General features: G+C 38.9%; 1 long non-coding RNA gene across 1 annotated transcript; it reads left to right on the forward strand.

Moving 5' to 3' along the window:
* LOC126108112 (uncharacterized) lies at window positions 1-4,622 on the forward strand. Its single transcript, XR_007523503.1, has 2 exons — window positions 1-1,868; window positions 1,933-4,622. It is a non-coding gene; the product is annotated as an uncharacterized LOC126108112 (long non-coding RNA).
* The last annotated feature ends 16,930 nt before the right edge of the window (window positions 4,623-21,552 follow it).

Genomic DNA, 21,552 nt, shown 5'->3' on the forward strand with positions numbered 1-21,552 from the left:
CTGTTTTGTAGATCTGATTTAAGAGGTCCGTCTATACAAATACTAAACATCCACTGAGTAAAAGTCTACCTGTGTATGACTATGTGTCATATGTAGCCTCTTTTTATTGAACAGGAGTTGTGGAAATGTAGATTTTTGCCATTACTTACCTCTCAGAGTTGTTTTGTATCATAAGCAAAATCCACTCGAGAAAATCATAAGATTATGAGATGGAATTTCTGGACAATACTTACCTTCAGGAGGCAAAATGTTTAGGAAGCCCTACTGCTAATAGACACACATAATAGTACACGACACTGTTTTAGTTTTCAAAATTATTAGTCCCTTCGTCGTGGAGGAGAGACAGGTAGGGCATTCCCGAAGCTATAGTAGTGTCTACTGGCACTACCAACTATTTTGCTTCCTGCTAGCAATTCTGTTTCATATGTTTATAGTTTTCTCAAGCTATCTTTTTTTTTTTACATCTGATGGATTTTTTTACCATCTTGGAGTTTGTTGTATAGTGAAAGTGTAGTTCACTAGATATCTCACAATCTTTTAAGGTGATTGTGAATATTTTTTCTCAAGTTTTCCTTCCAGATTTCTTGTGTCTTAAGAAACAATATTGCTTCTGAGATGTAAGTACAAACTACCAGTGGTATGTTGAACATTTTAAACAAAGGCATACATGAATTTCAAATATTATTTCCAGTAATGATTCAATCTGAAACAGTCACATGCTCAGTAGAAGAATGCAAGTTCGCAAGCTTTGATGCTGTACTGTGTTTGATCTCCAGTTTGTTTACATATCTGCTGCTCAATGCCTCCACTATTTGATCAGTGACTATCCTTACTCATTTTGCTACTCTAGGATTTTACAGTGTTGTGCTAAAACATGAGACAGAAAGAGAGAAATGTAACACATCTGTCTGTGGAATAATGAATTTCTTTGCTTAGCTTCCGCCTCCAATAAATGTTGCTGTAGAACTATTGATGTCCTGAATGTTAAATGTTTCCCCATAGTATAATCATCTTGCTGTATGATTTCCTCACATGTTGATGTAATCTTTAGATCACCTAAATATATCCTGAGCAAGAGATAGTATAGACAAACTAGTGACTAGTAGAAAGAGAGAGAAATGGGGATGAGGGAACAAAAAGAAAAGGGGGAAAAAACAGGAACAAAATGTTCCTCCAAAGAGTCTAGTTCATATTGCTGTAACTTTTTATTTGCTTTAGTATGAATGTAATTTAAGCCATTTGCTCATAGAATGTGTAGTTTATGTCTCCCGAAAAAAAGTGAACATAAGTAAACACTGGTATATTATGAAGATAAAAGTAGTTTAAATGTATAATATTTTGGCACATACTACATGCCCATGCATTTTCATGTATTGCATGTGAATTCCAATATCAATGTATTGTCAGCACTGAAATAACTGAATGGTCTATTTAAGTCACTAAACACAACATTCTCTCAAAAAATATAAATGTTAAAAAAGAGAAAGAAAAGAAACAGAGATAGATGAATTAGCAATTAACTGTTATATATAAGTCTTTGAATAATGCATGTTTTTCCTTAATTTTTTCCACCAGTGAATGTATTTTCATGTTTAACATGTTGGTGTTTTAACTATTGATGTTACATAATCATTGACGTATATTCACTTTAAAAGAACATTCTGTGAAAATGTAGTAAATGTTATGTGTTTCCCCCTTGTACACTCTTTCCAACCTTTGGTCTCCTCAGGTGTTGATCCTATCAAAAGACACAAGAAGTTATAAATCTAAAAGTTTCATCAGCGTTGTAGGGAAGTTCTGGCAGAATGAGAGTGTAAATACTTCAGAGTGAAGGAGACCACTCACTGAAAAACAGAAGTGTTGAGTCAGTGGCAAGCACAAACATAAAAGAAAGAAAATTTGCTAGCGTTTGGAGTATCCTATCTCTGAAAGCTAGCAAGTTTTTTTTCTGTTCTCTGTGTGCCTGTCAAAGACTCAACACTTCTGCTTTTTAATGGGTGGTTTTCTTAACTTCAAAGTATTTACAGAAATGTGTCTTCAGTGAGGCAAACTAAATAAGAGAGAGCTATAATGAACTGTGTAGCAGAAAAAGAAAAGAATGTAACTGAGCAGTTGTGTATATTATTGCAGTAAGTTCAAATCAAATGCTTTAACTTCTCATTGGTCTGAACACTGATATTAGTTACTATGTTGAGTAACAAAATGTGTGGTTCATGCCTCATGCAAACATTTGTAATTTTGTGAACATAAGGAAATTACAATGTTATTGTCGCTGAGTAGTATATGTTATTGAGCTTTTGAATCTGTCACATGCCAGTTTAGTGCTTATGTGGCATTTGTGTTCGTGATGATGTAGCCTAATCTCGGTAATAACTGAGTCATCGATCAATGTCATCAAGCAGTCAGTCACAATACTCATGTATGTGAAACGGAAAAGCAGAAATGGTAATTATCTTTAATGCATTAGTTTTTGAAAAATACATTTTTCCCCCATAGACAGTGCCACCAGTGAGTGCATTTTTCACATCTGTTGAAGAAGTCTATATTCAAGAGATGCTATTACATAATGAATGAGCAGTGGTTGTCTGTAGGGGGAAAAGAAATAATAATAAAAAAAATTAATAACTTGTTCAGGAGAAAAAGCTATCAATGTTACGTGTAATCTCTTGCGGCCTATGATCTTGGCCTTTTGTCACATTAAATATTAATATTACCGGTACCTAATGACGTAAGAACTGACTGACCTGAATATATGTTCTGTGAGGAAAAAAGTGAGAGAGACAGAGGAATAAATGGCAACAGAAATACATATATTATTAAAAGAAAATTTGCAAAGAATCTCCTCTTACCAAATATCACAGCTTTTTTTAGAAACTCCTCTTAGTATTTGTGTTGAAAAATGTTGCATATTAACACTTCTAAGTACGATAGTTGGCAAAGTCTTGTCCACTGTTGCCTCCTATCCAACAGTGAAGGATTCTGTCAAGTATTATTTGTACCTCACTTGACTCCTGTGCTAGTCTCTATGCTTTAATGGGTTTTTAACTTTTTTCTGGAGGAAAAAGTGTTTTCTCCACAATAGGCCATTTACCTTATTGGGAGAAGTTTAACAATCGCTTCAACATTTATTTTGCAGAATGTAACTGTGCATACATTTAGAATCAATTCATGTATTGCAAGAATAAAACTTTGTTCGCACCTGTCGGTCAAATTCCTTGTATATGAAAGTGAGAACAACACCCAGGATGAGTGTCATTGTCTTCATACACAAAAGCATTTGTCTTGTGTGTGCAGACAAATTCCTGTTTATACATAGCATGAATTGGTTTTAAATGTCCCAATACACTTGTCGTTGATGTACATCTCCTTTTGAAGGCCTACATTGACTAGTATTGCAAAGTAAATGTTGAAGTAAAAGTTCAAATACATTATGACTATGTACCTGATTGTGAATAAACTAATAAGTGTTTAATTTTTATTGACAGTTTTATGGTAACTGAATAACTAAGTGATTTAAGCTACATAAGTTGTATATTCATTAAAGAGGCAATGTTGATTTGGGGCAATATTTTACCTAGTCTCTCCAAATGTCTTTGAGATCTTCCCAGTGTATATTGAATCCCTGTAGCATATTAGTGTTGAATTATTTATGTTATCAAATAAAAATGGCATAATATTTGCTAGTGATACTCAAACAAACTACCAAAGAAACCTTAATTTGTGTGTATGATAGTGACTATGTAGTAACTGCCAGTCCCTTGTCTTCCTTCCACAGCCTCTATATATTTTTGTGATGGAATAGTGTATTGAAGGTTAGGTAGCAATGAAATGTTAAAGCCATGGCAAAAGAAGTGTGGTGCTCATATTCTAGTCAGTGAAAATATTGCTTGTCCCTTTTCTTTTCAGAAGCTGCCTGTACCTTCTTGTACTGATTTTTCTTACATATTGTGTTAACTTAATGTGCATTTCACCATGTGTGAAAAAATTGATCATCCAATAGGAGATAATGTGACATGGCTGGTTGGTGATATTCTGCTCACTTTGTATTTTGGTTTTCTATCTGACAGAATTTCTGCATAGTGTTATATGTTTTTATTGCATTGTTAGAAGACCACTATTAACCTTGAACGAAACACAAAAAGTGCCCATTTAGACAAAAACATGAAAATTAATTTATGATGATATTTTACTAATTTTATAACCTAACTTCATAACCAGTCAGCTGATGCATGAAAGTATACTGCTTTTTGTCAATGTAATGCATAAATAAATTGTCGAGCAAAATGAAACCAAAAGAAAAAGCCTAATCTCTGATTATATTGTAATCACTGAATAGCATATCACTCGCAAGATTTTTTACTTTTCAGTCATTATGTATAGTAAGTTCTGTTATGTGGGCATTGTGATAACTGATGACAAATCAATCCAGTTCATTGAACTGCTCACTCAGAAAAAGAGAGAGAGAGAGAGAGAGAGAGAGAGAGAGACGAAAAAGTAAGTGTATTTTCTGATGATGATCTACTTAATTAATACTGTGTGTTCCTTCCTTGTCTTTCACCACCTATCTGTGTATTTTTGTGACTATTTAGAAGCTGAAATAAATGTTTTGTGTGATGCATATATTCCATTTGAGATGGTTATTTGATTTTTATTTGTATTGTCACAAATCACAACTAAAAATTAAGTAAACACATAGATAAGCCAATGAAGAAATTCAGCATATTTTGCTGAAGTGCTTTTAATTGTGTCAATTTAAGAGACAAGAGTTCTCACTTATTTTGCATACTTTCAATCTTTTTTTTAATTGTTTGGGAAAAGCTTCTGGAGTATATATGGTGTACATAAAGTCTGGGAACACTTTCAATTATTTGTTGCACAAGAACCAAACATTGTACAGATATCATACATATGTCATTTTGAAGAGAAACCCTGAAAGTTTTTTTTCGCGTATACCGCCACAGCGTAGTTTGGTGATTTGCAGATAGTCAGCACTAGTTGCAAACATAGAGTTCATGAAATGGCCTCCCCGATCACAGGATCTCACTCCGTGACACTTTTTTCTGTGGGTACACATTAAAGATCTGGTGTACGTACCGCCTCTACCACGTGATGTAGCAGAGCTCTGGGAGAGAATACGGGCAGTGACTGCCACAGTTGACGATGCCATTCTGGGACGGGTAGGGCAAGAATTCTATTACCTTATTGACGCCTGCCAGTTCGCTCATAGTTCGTATATTGAATGTTTGTAAAAAAAACTTTCAGAGTTTCTCTTCAAAATGCAATATGTATGACATCTGAACGATGTTTACTTCTTGTGCAAGAAATAATTGAAAGTGTCCCCGGACTTTATATACACCCTGTATAATGTACATCCTTGGTGCGCATAAAAATTTTCTAGGGATTAAAAACTGCCAAATCGGGAAAATATTGTCAGGTGTGAATGTCTTGCTGTAATTGTGTAACGTTAATAGAAACACATGCCTTTAGGGAGTACAATTTAATTATTTTTTTTAAAGTTACACATTATTCCTCACTCCTTTATCCATTTGGCAAAATTTTATGTTCCCAACCCGTCAAGATACGTTAAAAATTAATAATTTTAATAAAATTAGAACAGTAGGGTGATTCTGATGTCTTAATACCACATACCAGTAATGAAGTCAGCAGTATCAAAGAAGTAATAAAAACTATTTACATTTATTATTAATACTCATCTTTGGTGCAGGTTCACTAGGTCCTGACCTTTTAATTTTGAAAAACTTGTTCCAGTCTGCTTGAAACTTTTCATTTTATTTTCTTTAGGCAAGGAAATGACAGTAATACATGTAAAGAATCACCTTATGCACTCAGTGTGTCTGCCTGTAGGCCTCATTAAGGCGGGGTAGGACATCAAATGGACCGACTAGGAGCAGGAGAGGCACCACAGGACATTTTAATTTCCACTGTCTATACTTTTATAAATAAATTCATAAAACTTTGTCGGCATGACCCGGAAGGATTCAGAATTTACTCTGGTAGCAGTGGAAGTTCAAAACCAAAGCAAAATAAATTTTTTTACACGTGAAATTTCATCATTTTTTCACTTACTACTGGTTGCATTTGTTGCTGTAGGTACACTCTTCTTCGTAAGTAAGAGAGATTCTTTGATGAATTTTGTGCAGCATGCAAACAATACTTACAGGTGTATGAAACTCTAGAGTTTTTCAGATCTATTAAAAACTGTGATAAAAATTGAGATAATTAACTGTAAAATTTGAGTTTTTTCTAAACGTGAAGTTTAAAATGTGACACCTCATTCATTTTTCCATAAATTAAATAAATTCTAGAGTTTCAGACACCTGTAAGTATGGTTTGTATGTTGTGCAAAATTCATTGAAGAATCTCTCTTACTTATGAAGAAAAGTGTACCTACAGCAACAAATGCAGCCAATAGTAAGTGAAAAAATGATGAAATTTCACACGTAAAAAAAAAATTATTTTGTTGTGTTTCTGAACTTCCACTGCTATGAGAGTCAATCCTGAATCGTTCCTGCTCATACTGACAAAGTTTTATGAATTTATTTATAAAAGTGTAGACAGTGGAAATTAAAATGTCCTGTGGTGCCTCTCCTGCTCCAAGTCGGCCCGTTTGACATCCTACCCCCCCATAAACACGCCGATGAAGTTATTCTCGCAGCTGTTAAAGCAACGAGATGCATCTGACTGCAGACTATGGTGTACAATGGGCAAGTGGTGCCCACTGTCTTGGCTCCTGAGGTGCACTCGGATCATTCCAGCAACTGGCAGTGTGTGTCGACCAGACCAGGCTCGTGGGATTTCAACAAAGCTCGAAATTTGCAGCATTGTCCCCAGAACGCTTTGGTGTTGTGGCTTGGTGGTGACTCGACCATCAAGGAGCAACCACACTCTCCGAGAAAGAAAACAAGACGGTTTTGAGACAAATAAAATTTTGTCGTAATCTTGGATGTCATGTTGAGCACTCGAGGCATATGTCATATGAAAAGTTCTACTCTAATTCGTGAGTCGCTCGTATGACCCATGCACCCATTGAAGGAAATATTTGTTTATAAAAGGAAAGCAGTGGACTTGAGTAGAAGTTATCTTTTGCTCCAATAGCAGCTGCAGAACATGAAGAAGTCAAGTCTTTCCTCGACTACACATGGGATTTCAGAATCACTGATTAGCAGGACATCTACTTCAAGAGAATCAACTACATCTGCCAAAGTTTTTGTAAAAAGAGAAAAAAAAGGGGAAAAAAAGTTGAGTGATAGATCTCATGAACTATTCTGATCCAGCTTCAAGTACAAGGAGCAAGCCAGCAACTACTGAAAACTAAACCAAAGGAAAAAAAACACTTCATTCAGTGATCATGATAGGACACAAAGCATTGGAGTAAAAGGAAGAAAATAGAGAACTATAAATATACAATATCTTGAAATTCGATGAATGATAAATTATAGCATTGCTCAAAGACAAGGATTAAACAAAAGGAGAAGCTATAAGTGAATGGACATAACTATATTGTTTAAACTCAGTAACAATCCATTAAGGAGAAAGCAAAAGGAAATATTGGAACAATTCATGAAATCTAAAGACAAACCATACTTATACAACTGTTCTACAAGTACAAGGGCTATTCATAAAGTAGGGAACATTTTGGCATTAAAAAATACTAAGTACAAGAAATACATTTTATTATACATCTGAAAGAGCAACTGACATACTACTTTTCCACATAGTCACCAAACACATTGAGGCACTGTCGTAAAATTCTGCCGCCTGAGACTTCAGCCAGTGAGTCACGCCTGCGTGGAGCTCTGCGTCATATCAAAGCGCTGCGTTGCAAGCCAGTTCTTCATCTTGGGAAACAAGTGGAAGTTGCTTAGGGCAAGAGCGGGGCTGTAGGGTCGATGAGGGAAAATTTCCCATTTGAATGAATTAAGGAGTTCTTTAGTGCGGTTTGCCATGTGAGGTTGGGCATTGTCGTGCAAAAACAAAATTTTGGACGTCAGCTTTCCTCGGTGTTTGTTTTGAACTGCTCTTCTAAGGCTGTGCAAAGTTTGACAGTACCGGGCAGAATTTATGGTTGTTCCATGTTCAACAAAATCAATAAGAAGCACACCTTGCCTATCCCAAAACACTGTCACCATCATTTTCCTTGCTGACAAGGTTTGCAAACATTTTCTTGGTTTTTGGGGGGACCTTGTGTGCCCCAGCTCCACGGACTGTAATTTTGTCTTGCAATCGAGGTGTTTCACCCAAGTCTCATCACCGGTTATGATTTGATTCAGTTATAAATCACCATGTTTGTGGTAGTCCTCCAGAAATGTCAACGTTGCCCCCATTCGCTGTTCTTTATGGTGCTCTGTAAGCATTTTGGGCACCCATCATGCATAAAATTTATGTAGCCTAGCTTTTGAGTGACAATTTCAAACAACAAAGTCAGTGAAACTTGTGGAAAAGAAAGCGAAAGCTCCATTATTGTAAAGTGACGATTTTCACAAATCGTTTCATCAACTTCAGCGACAAGATCGTCAGTCACAATGCTCGGGCGTCCACTCATCTCTTCACCGTGAACGTTGGTTTGGCCATAAACCGAATGCACCTTTTCCACATGGAACATTCACTCATTATGTTGTTTCTGTATACTTCGCACAGTTCCTGATAAATTTCTAAAGGTTGTAGGTTTTTTGGCAACAAAAACCATATCACAGACCGCACCTCACAACTGATGGGATTTTCGATTGTAGCGCACATTTCAAATTCGAATATTGAAAAAACCAGACACGCAGAGACAGTCCCGCTGTCACAAATGGATGCCGACTGAGCTGCTGAGGAGGCACATACCAAGATATACGCGATTGGCGCGCGCCTAGCAGCATGATACGGAAATGTTCCCTACTTTCTGAATAGCCCTCATATTACAGCAACTTCGATTAAATTTATATATAACGTAAACAATGGTGGCATATGGATAAAAGAATGTTTTAACTACAATGGAAATGGAAAAGAATTTTTTGTTGGATCCAGAGAAGAATATTTCAAATCCTGACATCAGCAGGGTTGCAATCATAGCTCAGCAACACTGCTGGGGTGCTGCTATACGACACAGTGTAGTCCACCTGTCACTGTGATCGAGATATCAGCTGCACCGGGCAGTGCAAATCGTCACAGTACATCGCCACGTACATGCAGTCGCATTGGTTACTTGATGAAAGAGTGCAGTTCACCGGAAAGGGTGAGTTGTTCAGAAAATACAGAACTCCATTTTGAAAACTTTTTTTTTTATCTAGGCAATGACACAGTGTTTCAGAGTTAGCACATTCAAGAAATCTGTTTGGGCCCGCATCTCGTGGTCGTGCGGTAGCGTTCTCGCTTCCCACGCCCGGGTTCCCGGGTTCGATTCCCGGCGGGGTCAGGGATTTTCTCTGCCTCGTGATGGCTGGGTGTTGTGTGCTGTGCTTAGGTTAGTTAGGTTTAAGTAGTTCTAAGTTCTAGGGGACTGATGACCATAGATGTTAAGTCCCATAGTGCTCAGAGCCATTTGAACCAACCAAATCTGTTTGGTAACCCTGTATTACCATAACAGAGGGTAATAATAGAGAATATTTGCATTTTTATGGCCGCCATTACTAGGAAAAATGGCCACAGAGGCTCCACAATGGTTTAAAGGCATATTACAACAAATGTTTGACGAAATTATTTCTATTATTAAGGAACTATCTGACGAAGTAGAGTCTAAAAGTAATGAACTGTCTTTCAGGCAGAAAAGAAGAACTAAAATTAGATATAAAAGAATGTGTCAAACAGGAAATAGAAGCTAAGTTAACTAACATTCCGATACTTTCACCCATTTGCCTCAGAAGTTGAAAGATGAGGTCAATAACCATGTGATTTAGTTCATGAGGAAGCAAAAGAGCAATTCAAAGAATTAGATGGTAAAACTAACAACTGCCATTAGAGAATTCAACCAGGTTAAAGAGCAAATCTCAAAGGCAAATGACCATGTAACTGTTTTAGAACAATGCAAAGAATTTAGAGAAATAATAACACACCTGAAACATTATCTACGAGGGCTATTCAGAAAGAAGGGAACATTTTGGCATTAAAAAAAAAAACTGTTGTTGTGGTCTTCAGTCCTGAGACTGGTTTGATGCAGCTCTCCATGCTACTCTATCCTGTGCAAGCTTCTTCATCTCCCAGTATCTACTGCAACCTACATCCTTCTGAATCTGCTTAGTGTATTCATCTCTTGGTCTCCCTCTACGATTTTTACCCTCCACACTGCCCTCCAATGCTAAATTTGTGATCCCTTGATGCCTCAAAACATGTCCTACCAACCGATCCCTTCTTCTAGTCAAGTTGTGCCACAAACTTCTCTTCTCCCCAATCCTATTCAAAACCTCCTCATTAGTTACGTGATCTACCCACTTTATCTTCAGCATTCTTCTGTAGCACCACATTTCGAAAGCTTCTATTCTCTTCTTGTCCAAACTAGTTATCGTCCATGTTTCACTTCCATACATGGCTACACTCCATACAAATACTTTCAGAAACGACTTTCTGACACTTAAATCTATACTCGATGTTAACAAATTCCTCTTCTTCAGAAACGCTTTCCTTGCCATTGCCAGTCTACATTTTATATCCTCTCTACTTCGACCATCATCGGTTATTTTACTCCCTAAATAGCAAAACTCCTTTACTACTTTAAGTGTCTCATTTCCTAATCTAATTCCCTCAGCATCACCCGACTTAATTTGACTACATTCCATTATCCTTGTTTTGCTTTTGTTGATGTTCATCTTATATCCTCCTTTCAAGACACTGTCCATTCCGTTCAACTGCTCTTCCAAGTCCTTTGCTGTCTCTGACAGAATTACAATGTCATCGGCGAACCTCATAGTTTTTATTTCTTCTCCATGGACTTTAATACCTACTCCGAATTTTTCTTTTGTTTCCTTTACTGCTTGCTCAATATACAGATTGAATAACATCGGGGAGAGGCTACAACCCTGTCTCACTCCTTTCCCAACCACTGCTTCCCTTTCATGCCCCTCGACTCTTATAACTGCCATCTGGTTTCTGTACAAACTGTAAATAGCCTTTCGCTCCCTGTATTTTACCCCTGCCACCTTCAGAATTTGAAAGAGAGTATTCCAGTTAACATTGTCAAAAGCTTTCTCTAAGTCTACAAATGCTAGAAACGTAGGTTTGCCTTTTCTTAATCTTTCTTCTAAGATAAGTCGTAAGGTCAGTATTGCCTCACGTGTTCCACCATTTCTACGGAATCCAAACTGATCTTCCCCGAGGTCGGCTTCTACCAGTTTTTCCATTCGTCTGTAAAGAATTCGCGTTAGTATTTTGCAGCTGTGACTTATTAAACTGATAGTTCGGAAATTTTCACATCTGTCAACACCTGCTTTCTTTGGGATTGGAATTATTATATTCTTCTTGAAGTCTGAGGGTATTTCGCCTGTCTCATACATCGTGCTCACCAGATGGTAGAGTTTTTTCATGACTGGCTCTCCCGAAGCCATCAGTAGTTCAAATGGAATGTTGTCTACTCCCGGGGCCTTGTTTCAACTCAGGTCTTGCAGTGCTCTATCAAACTCTTCACGCAGTATCTTATCTCCCATTTCGTCTTCATCTACATCTTCTTCCATTTCCATAATATTGTCCTCAAGTACATCGCCCTTGTATAAACCCTCTATATACTCCTTCCACCTTTCTGCCTTCCCTTCTTTGCTTAGAACTGGGTTGCCATCTGAGCTCTTGATATTCATACAAGTGGTTCTCTTCTCTCCAAAGGTCTCTTTAATTTTCCTGTAGGCAGTATCTATCTTACCCCTAGTGAGACAAGCCTCTACATCCTTACATTTGTCCTCTAGCCATCCCTGCTTAGCCATTTTGCACTTCCTGTCGATCTCATTTTTGAGACGTTTGTATTCCTTTTTGCCTGCTTCATTTACTGCATTTTTATATTTTCTCCTTTCATCAATTAAATTCAATATTTCTTCTGTTACCCAAGGATTTCTATTAGCCCTCTTCTTTTTACCTACTTGATCCTCTGCTGCCTTCACTACTTCATCCCTCAGAGCTACCCATTCTTCTTCTACTGTATTTCTTTCCCCCATTCCTGTCAATTGTTCCCTTATGCTCTCCCTGAAACTCTCTACAACCTCTGGTTCTTTCAGTTTATCCAGGTCCCATCTCCTTAAATTCCCACCTTTTTGCAGTTTCTTCAGTTTCAATCTGCAGTTCATAACCAATAGATTGTGGTCAGAATCCACATCTGCCCCAGGAAATGTCTTACAATTTAAAACCTGGTTCCTAAATCTCTGTCTTACCATTATATAATCTATCTGATACCTTTTAGTATCTCCAGGATTCTTCCAGGTGTACAACCTTCTTTTATGATTCTTGAACCAAGTGTTGGCTATGATTAAGTTATGCTCTGTGCAAAATTCTACAAGGCGGCTTCCTCTTTCATTCCTTCCCCCCAATCCATATTCACCTACTATCTTTCCTTCTCTCCCTTTTCCTACTGACGAATTCCAGTCACCCATGACTATTAAATTTTCGTCTCCCTTCACTACCTGAATAATTTCTTTTATCTCGTCATACATTTCATCTATTTCTTCTTCATCTGCAGAGGTAGTTGGCATATAAACTTGTACTACTGTAGTAGGCATGGGCTTTGTATAAAGTATAAAGTATAAGAAATACATTTCATTATATACATCTGAAAGAGCGAGTGATATATTATTTTTCCACATAGTCACCAACACATTGAGGCACTTATCATAGCAGTGAATGAGCTTAGAAAGACCTTTGTCAATAAAATTCTGCTGCCTGAGACTTAGTCCAGTGAGTCACGCCCAACTGCAGTTTTGCGTCATCATCAAAGCGCTGCGTTGCAAGCCAGTTTTTCATCTTGTGAAATAAGTGGAAGTCACTTGGTGCAAGATCAGGGCTGTAGGGTGGATGAGGGAAAATTTCCCATTTGAATGAATTAAGGAGTTCCTTAGTGTGGTTTGCCATGTGAGGTCGGGCATTGTTGTGCAGAAACAAAATTTTGGACCTCAGCATTTGAGTGACAATTTCAAACAACAAAGTCCGTGAAACTTGTGGAAAAGAAAGCGAAAGTACCGTTATTGTGAAGTGATGGTTTTTACAGTTCATTTCATCAACTTTAGTGACAAGATCGTCAGTCACACTGCTTGGGCGTCCACTCTTCTCATCATCATGAACATTGGCTTGGCCATTTTTAAACCAAATGCACCATTTCTGGACAAAACTTTCATTCACTCATTGTATTGCTTCTGTACACTTCGCACAGTTCACAATAAATTTTTATAGGTTTTAGGTTTTTTGCCAATGAAAACCGTATCACAGACCGCACTTCACACCTGGCGGGATTTTTGATTGCAGCACACACGTCAAATTCGAATATAAAAAAACCAGACACGCAGAGACGTTCCCACTGTCACGGGTGGATGCTGACTGAGCTGCCGAGCAGGCACATACCAAAATATACACAATTGGTGTGTGCCTAGTGGCATCAGACGGAAACGTTCCCTACTTCCTGAATAGCCCTCATAATTTTGAGGAACGATTACACAAATTTGTAAAGTCTACTGAACAAGAGAAAGTGGAGTCACTTAATACAAACACTCTTTCTAAGGAAGGTGCTGAAGAAAACAAAAAAGGACTTGACGAGACTATGGGAGGCTATTCAGAGTACTAAGCAGCTAATCCATAAGAAGGTAGGCATGAATAACAGTGGTTATCAAATCTCAAGAATGTGAGTCAGAAGGCAGTTATTGTGTCGAGATCATGTACAACCTGTCAATTTGTTAAAGAGGATAATAGTGATGTGTACTATAAACTACGTCTGATAGTTTCAAGGTTTGCATGATTTAATGGCAGCAAACTTCTTTGGCCAATTACCCACAGGTAGGGGAGGAGTAGCTTATATATTGGTGTTGGTCAAATGTTGGTCAAAGTATGTCAAACTTTATCCCATTAAACAGTTAAATAGCGATACAGGAAAGCATTGTTTGGAAGAGTATTTTCAAGATGTGGGTAAACCATAATGTCTATTAATTCACAATGGTTGACAATTTATTATCCATAATTTCAAGGAATTCTAGGCTCGAGAAGGGCTAAGACACGTAACTATATCCAAGTATAGCCCACAAACTGTTTTGAATGTGTTATGAAGGAATTAGGACAACTGTGTAAAACATATTGCTCTATGAGGCACACTACCTGGACACAACTAGTGCCACAATTTCAAGTAATCCTTAATGAATTAGCCTATCACATATGTCAATATGATTAGCTCTTGTAGAAATTATGAATAAAATCTTTATAGGAGAACCCTTGTTAAAATTGTTTACATGACTGAATTCACCGATGATTGACTTGGAAAATTTGCGAGAGAAGGTACAAGCGAATCTGATTACGCAAGCACAAAAAAGATTCAGAACCTTAATAATAAGGCTGTTGTACCAAACTTTCAAGCCTAGTTAATAAACTGAACTGTAAATTGACATTTCAAGGAAAATTTTGAAGATGTATAATGTACATGTAGTACATGAAAAGCCAAGAACAAGAATGGTTTTAGCTCTATTATCCTATGACAGTGATAGAAAGTGGAGGAAGTTAAAGTACGATGAAATTTGCATAGATATGCTTTAAATCGTAATGTCTTAGGATAAGCTATGAATATACCAGATATACAACTTTGCTTCTGCCGTTTGCTGATAGGTGGCAACAATGGTAAGTAGTGGTCGAAAGAAACAGATCGCAGACATCAGGCAGTTAGCTTGGACCTCGGTCAACGTAACCTCATTCAAACATTAGTCGATTTGTGTCTGCATCATAAAGTTGTTTTTGATGGAAAATGTCAGTTTACGAGCCTAATTCTCGTCATTTGCAGGTGTTACTGTTTTGTTTCACTATGAAGAAAATAACGGCTGAGTCTCATCAAATGCCCGCATGTACAATGGGTAAGGATGCTATTAGTGAAAGAATGTGTCATGAGTGGTTTCAATGCTTCAAGAATGGTGATTTTAAAGGTGTAGACTGCCATAGTGGTGCAAGAGAAATGTTTTCAAAGATTCATAATTGGAGACATTGCTGAGTGAAGACTTGCGTCAAACTCGAGAAGAATTGGCACGATTAGTGGGAGTGACACAGCAAGCCATTTAAAAATGTCTCAAGGCTGTGGGCATGATTCAGAAAGAAGGAACTTGGGTCCCATGTGACCTGAAACCAAGAGACATTGGACGGCGTTTGTGTGTTTGTAAACAGTTGCTTCAGAGGCAAAAACGGAAGGGATTTTTGCATCACATTGTGACTGGGATGAAAAATGAGTTCATTACAATAACCCTAAATGCAAAAAATCATGAGGATATCCTGGCCGTGCTTCCACATCGATGGCCAAACCGAATATTCACGGCTCCAAAATCATGTTCTGCATTTGGTGGGACCAGCTCGGCGTCGTGTACTATGAGGTGTTAAAACCAATTGAAACAATCACAGGTGCTCATTATCGAATGCATTTAATGTGTTTGAGCAGAGCATTAAAAGACAAATGGCCACAATACAGCAAGAGGCACAATAAAGAGATTTTGCAGCACGACAACGCTCGACCCCAAGTTGCGAAAGAGGTCAAAATGTACTTGGAAACGTTAAAATGGGAAGTCCTAACAAATTTGTTTCATTAAAGCCTCAAATGTTGGGAAAAAACAGCAGAAGCAAAGTTGTACACCTTGCAGTAAGCTAAATATTCTGGAATTCACAATAAGAAATTATTGGTTTTGTACATTTTTTAAACATAAGGACAGAAGAATAGAATGGCTGGTGGCAAGTTCATTCTATAGGGAATACTAAACAACTTCTCTCTCCAGCACCATGATCAGATGGGTCCCTGCGATGGAGGGTGGTAAGGGAATCTGCCTATGGGGCAGTGTCCGCTTTTCTTGATCAGTGCTAATGTACCCATCTCTCTATTTCCATTTCTTACTCCTCCATTAGAAGTGTCAAATCTATCTTCCCTCTGTCCATATGCAAATTCCCTGTTGCAGGATCCCTTCTTTTTACAGTTTTCATCATAGAATTTATGACCTACAATGGTAGAATTGCACTGGCAGGCATTTCATGTATGACAAAGACAATAGTCTAACAGAATTTTTTTAGGGTTGAGTAAGTGACACATGTTAGTCACACCACATGTTGTAGGGGTCCAGGTAGGAGATGGAAGGCAAGACAAACTGATGGAGTGATAACATGCATAGCCGAATAAGAAGCGAGATCCTAAGAGTTAACAAGAGAATGAGAAGGTCTGATAACTAGTATTCAACAAGGAGTAGACCCTTAAGGAATAAGTTTTGATAACAGGAGAGAAAGTGCTAACATTATCCTTGTGTATTCATAAGATAAAATCTTTTGTATTGTCTAAATCTACACTCCTGGAAATGGAAAAAAGAACACATTGACACCGGTGTGTCGACCCACCATACTTGCTCCGGACACTGCGAGAGGGCTGTACAAGCAATGATCACACGCACGGCACAGCGGACACACCAGGAACCGCGGTGTTGGCCGTCGAATGGCGCTAGCTGCGCAGCATTTGTGCACTGCCGCCGTCAGTGTCAGCCAGTTTGCCGTGGCATACGGAGCTCCATCGCAGTCTTTAACACTGGTAGCATGCCGCGACAGCGTGGACGTGAACCGTATGTGCAGTTGACGGACTTTGAGCGAGGGCGTATAGTGGGCATGCGGGAGGCCGGGTGGACGTACCGCCGAATTGCTCAACACGTGGGGCGTGAGGTCTCCACAGTACATCGATGTTGTCGCCAGTGGTCGGCGGAAGGTGCACGTGCCCGTCGACCTGGGACCGGACCGCAGCGACGCACGGATGCAAGCCAAGACCGTAGGATCCTACGCAGTGCCGTAGGGGACCGCACCGCCACTTCCCAGCAAATTAGGGACACTGTTGCTCCTGGGGTATCGGCGAGGACCATTCGCAACCGTCTCCATGAAGCTGGGCTACGGTCCCGCACACCGTTAGGCCGTCTTCCGCTCACGCCCCAACATCGTGCAGCCCGCCTCCAGTGGTGTCGTGACAGGCGTGAATGGAGGGACGAATGGAGACGTGTCGTCTTCAGCGATGAGAGTCGCTTCTGCCTTGGTGCCAATGATGGTCGTATGCGTGTTTGGCGCCGTGCAGGTGAGCGCCACAATCAGGACTGCATACGACCGAGGCACACAGGGCCAACACCCGGCATCATGGTGTGGGGAGCGATCTCCTACACTGGCCGTACACCACTGGTGATCGTCAAGGGGACACTGAATAGTGCACGGTACATCCAAACCGTCATCGAACCCATCGTTCTACCATTCCTAGACCGGCAAGGGAACTTGCTGTTCCAACAGGACAATGCACGTCCACATGTATCCCGTGCCACCCAACGTGCTCTAGAAGGTGTAAGTCAACTACCCTGGCCAGCAAGATCTCCGGATCTGTCCCCCATGGAGCATGTTTGGGACTGGATGAAGCGTCGTCTCACGCGGTCTGCATGTCCAGCATGAACGCTGGTCCAACTGAGGCGCCAGGTGGAAATGGCATGGCAAGCCGTTCCACAGTACATCCAGCACCTCTACGATCGTCTCCATGGGAGAATAGCAGCCTGCATTGCTGCGAAAGGTGGATATACACTGTACTAGTGCCGACATTGTGCATGCTCTGTTGCCTGTGTCTATGTGGCTTTTTTGTTCTGTCAGTGTGATCATGTGATGTATCTGACCCCAGGAATGTGTCAATAAAGTTTCCCCTTCCTGGGACAATGAATTCACGGTGTTCTTATTTCAATTTCCAGGAGTGTAGTAATTATAAGAAAGTAAATGATAATCTATACACACCGGTATGCAGAAGAAAGATACATAAGCATGAGAAGTATGTGTACTTGGTGATGTTATATGTTTGAAATCATTTTGACTATTTTTTGACCATGACTGTCTCAAGAAATATGTAAAGGTTTCTTTAAATTAACGCTACCAGTGTTTGTGACTGGTAGTGGTAATTTAGAGAAACCTTTACAGATGTTATATGTGTTAAGTAAAAAAAAAAAAATATATTAGAAAGGAGGAAGTTAAGATATTTAGAGAGAGAGAGGAATCAGGTAATGTCAGCAGAAAGCAATTATGGGAGAAACTTATCGTTTAGAGTGAAAAAAGATAGTAAAAGGGGACTAGTAACTGTGTTTACTGGTGATGCTCAGATGTGGCATAATGCCCAAATAGTGGATGATCTGTAGGAGAGTAAAAGGGTAGGCAGATCTTTAGGAGGAATGGCCTATAACTTGGTCAGGTGAATCCGTGTGAGGAATGACCTGTACCATTTAATGTAGGTAGGAGAGAGATAAGATTGGACAGACCCCTAGAGGGGATGGTCTATACCTTGTTCAGGTGAATACACTGAAGGAATGACCTGTACCATTGTTTTAGGGAAACAAGGATACACCCACATCTGTTTGACGCAGTGATTGCCCAAAGAAGGTGTGTAAGTGCAGTGAATACTGAAGTATGAAGCTGTATAATGACTGGTGGTCACAATATGACAGTTTTGTCCAAATTAGTTCTATAATCAAATAGACTTACCTGATAGTAAAGACAAAAATGGTTGGAGCAGGAATGTTCCATGCTTGTAGACTAGAGCCTGTACTGATATTTGACTCTAGAGACCAAATAGTAGGTATTTACCCAACAAGCAAGTCCACAGGTAACAATAATGTGAGAAAGAGTAAAATGTAACTATGTACATATACAAGAAGTAAACAAGAAACTCTGCAGTTTACAGGCTTGGCAGCAATGCATTGTTAAATAATTAAATAAATAAATATAAAAACCTTAAGTAACTTGAAGAAGTTTATTTAATTTTGAGCATGATATATATATTAAAGCAATATCTTGCTATATAGAGAGACTGGTCATTATGACAATTTCTTGCATCACACAGGATGCGAACTAAATAAGATGGAGGTACACAAAATAGACTAAAATTTTTAGCGCAATTTACCTGAAATGAAGCAACAAAATCGAAAAGACATATTAAATATGAAGTTTTATTTATTTTTAAAGAAGGAAAGCGTATCAAGTGTTTATAAGTAATTAGATTGTTTATAGTTGTATGTTAATGAGAAATCAATTTTTTTTTGAGATTGTGAGAGGTGCCAACATCTTTAAGGGAGGAGTATATGAAGTGTTACATGCCGTTTAGGCAAATAATGTTTCACACTCCTTCTGTAGTACAATGAAAGATGACCATGGCAGAATAATATGAAGTAGGGAGTAAGATGCAAAACATATACTGCGCACAGGTGCTTGTTTTTGTGCATGCTGACATTGAACAGGAGTTGTGGAATACGAGGAAGAGGCAGGAGTGACACCAAACCTGCTGTGGGCAGGGCCTTTTACATTTTGGTGTTGCAGCATTGTGGGGGGGGGGCTCGACCATCAAGCAGCAATTGCACTCTCCAAGAATGAAAACTAAAGACAAGATGGTTTTGTGACAAATAAAATATATTGTAATCTTGGATGATGTGGAATCTTCAAGGCATAATTCGTATGAAAAGTTGTGTTCTATTCTAATTAATGAGTCACTCTAATGTTCTGTACACCTATTCAAGGCAATATATGTTTATAAAAGTACATGCTTTTTCATGATACAAGTGGAAGTTTTCTTCTTTTGCTCAAATAACAGCTGCAGAACATGAAGAAGTCAAACCTTTCCTTGACTATGCATGACATTTCAGACGCTCTGATAAGCAGGACCTTTACTTCAAGAAAACCAACTACGGCGACCAGATTTAAAAAAAAAAAAAAGGTAAATATGTCAGATGTTGTATCAGGTGACAGATCTCATGAGGCGTTCTGACTCAGCTTCAACTACAAGGAGCGAGCCAGCAGCTACAAAAAACCTTAAATCAACAGGAAAAACATTTCAATGGGTGACAGTAACTGAAATTGAGTGCATCAAAGTGAAAGCAAAGGTACTGAACTCCATCTTCAAACATTTCTTTATTAAGAAAGACACTGTGCTTATTTTACTTCTTGCACACATAAAAGATGCATGATTTAGGTATTAATTGCAACAAAGCAGGTGAATTTTTTCCTCTGTTATGTTTTTCTTCCCACAAAATTTTCATCCTTTTTTGTTTTGTTTCAAATATCTTTGAGATTATCACTTATATGGCATGTGTACAGCACCAGAAATATTGAATATTAACTCAGGACTTAGCCAGCTTTATTATCTGTTATATTCTTCTGATTATTTGGAATTCATGTCTATAATTACTTTCACAAACTGCCTTTTGGCTTCTGTCTCGGGTTCTTCCACTGATGTTCGTCTCATGATTTTCCTGACATTTCGCCAACAAAAGTGGCTGGCATTGTCAAAGGTCACCCTCCATTGCTGGTGGTGGAATGGAGGATGAAACTCTGACAATGCCAGCCACATGTGCTGGCGAAACATCAGAAAAATCATCAGACCAAAGTCGACCGATGACCCCGAGACAGAAGCCAACAGGCCGATTGTCAATAAATGCCCACAAAAGCCTTAACAATTTTGTATAATTATTTGAAGAAAACTGTGCTGATTATGAATACCAGTAATTTCAAACTTTGTTATCATTGTTGATATAACATCCCCGAAATGAACCGTGGACCTTGCCGTTGGTGGGACGGCTTGCGTGCCTCCTCAATACAGGTAGCAGCACCATAGGTGTAACCACAACAGGTCAGACAAACATGTGGTTCCTGAAGAGGGGCTGCAGCCTTTTAAGTAGCTGCAGGGGCAACACTCTCGATGATTGACTGATCTGGCCTTATAACATTAACCAAAACGGCCTTGCTGTGCTGGTACTGCAAACGGCTGAAAGCAAGGGGAAACTACGGCTGTAATTTTTCCCGAGGGCATGCAGCTTTACTGTGTGGTTAAATGATGATGACGTCCGCTTGGGTAAAATATTCCAGAGGTAAAATAGTCCCCCATTTGGATCTCTGGGCGGGGACTACTCAAGACGATGTCGTTATCAGGAGAAAGAAAACTGGCATTCTATGGATCGGAGCGTGGAATGTCAGATCCCTTAATCGGGCAGGTAGGTTAGAAAATTTAAAAAGGGAAATGGATAGGTTAAAGTTAGATATAGTGGGAATTAGTGAACTTCGGTGGCAGGAGGAACAAGACTTCTGGTCAGGTGAATATAGGGTTATAAATGCAAAGTCAAATAGGGGTAATGCAGGAGTAGATCTGATAATGAATTAAAAAAATAGGAATGCAGGTAAGCTACTATGAGCAGCATAGTGAATGGATTACTGTAGCCAAGAGAGAGACAACACAAAGCCCACACCCACCGCAGTAGTCCAAGTCTATATGCCAACTAGCTCTGCAATGAGGAGATTGAGGAAATGTATGATGAGATACAGAAGTTATTCAGATAGTTAATGGATATGAAAATTTAATAGTCATAGGGGACTGGA

This window comes from Schistocerca cancellata, chromosome 11, assembly GCF_023864275.1.
Source record: "Schistocerca cancellata isolate TAMUIC-IGC-003103 chromosome 11, iqSchCanc2.1, whole genome shotgun sequence".
NCBI lineage: Eukaryota > Metazoa > Arthropoda > Insecta > Orthoptera > Acrididae > Schistocerca > Schistocerca cancellata.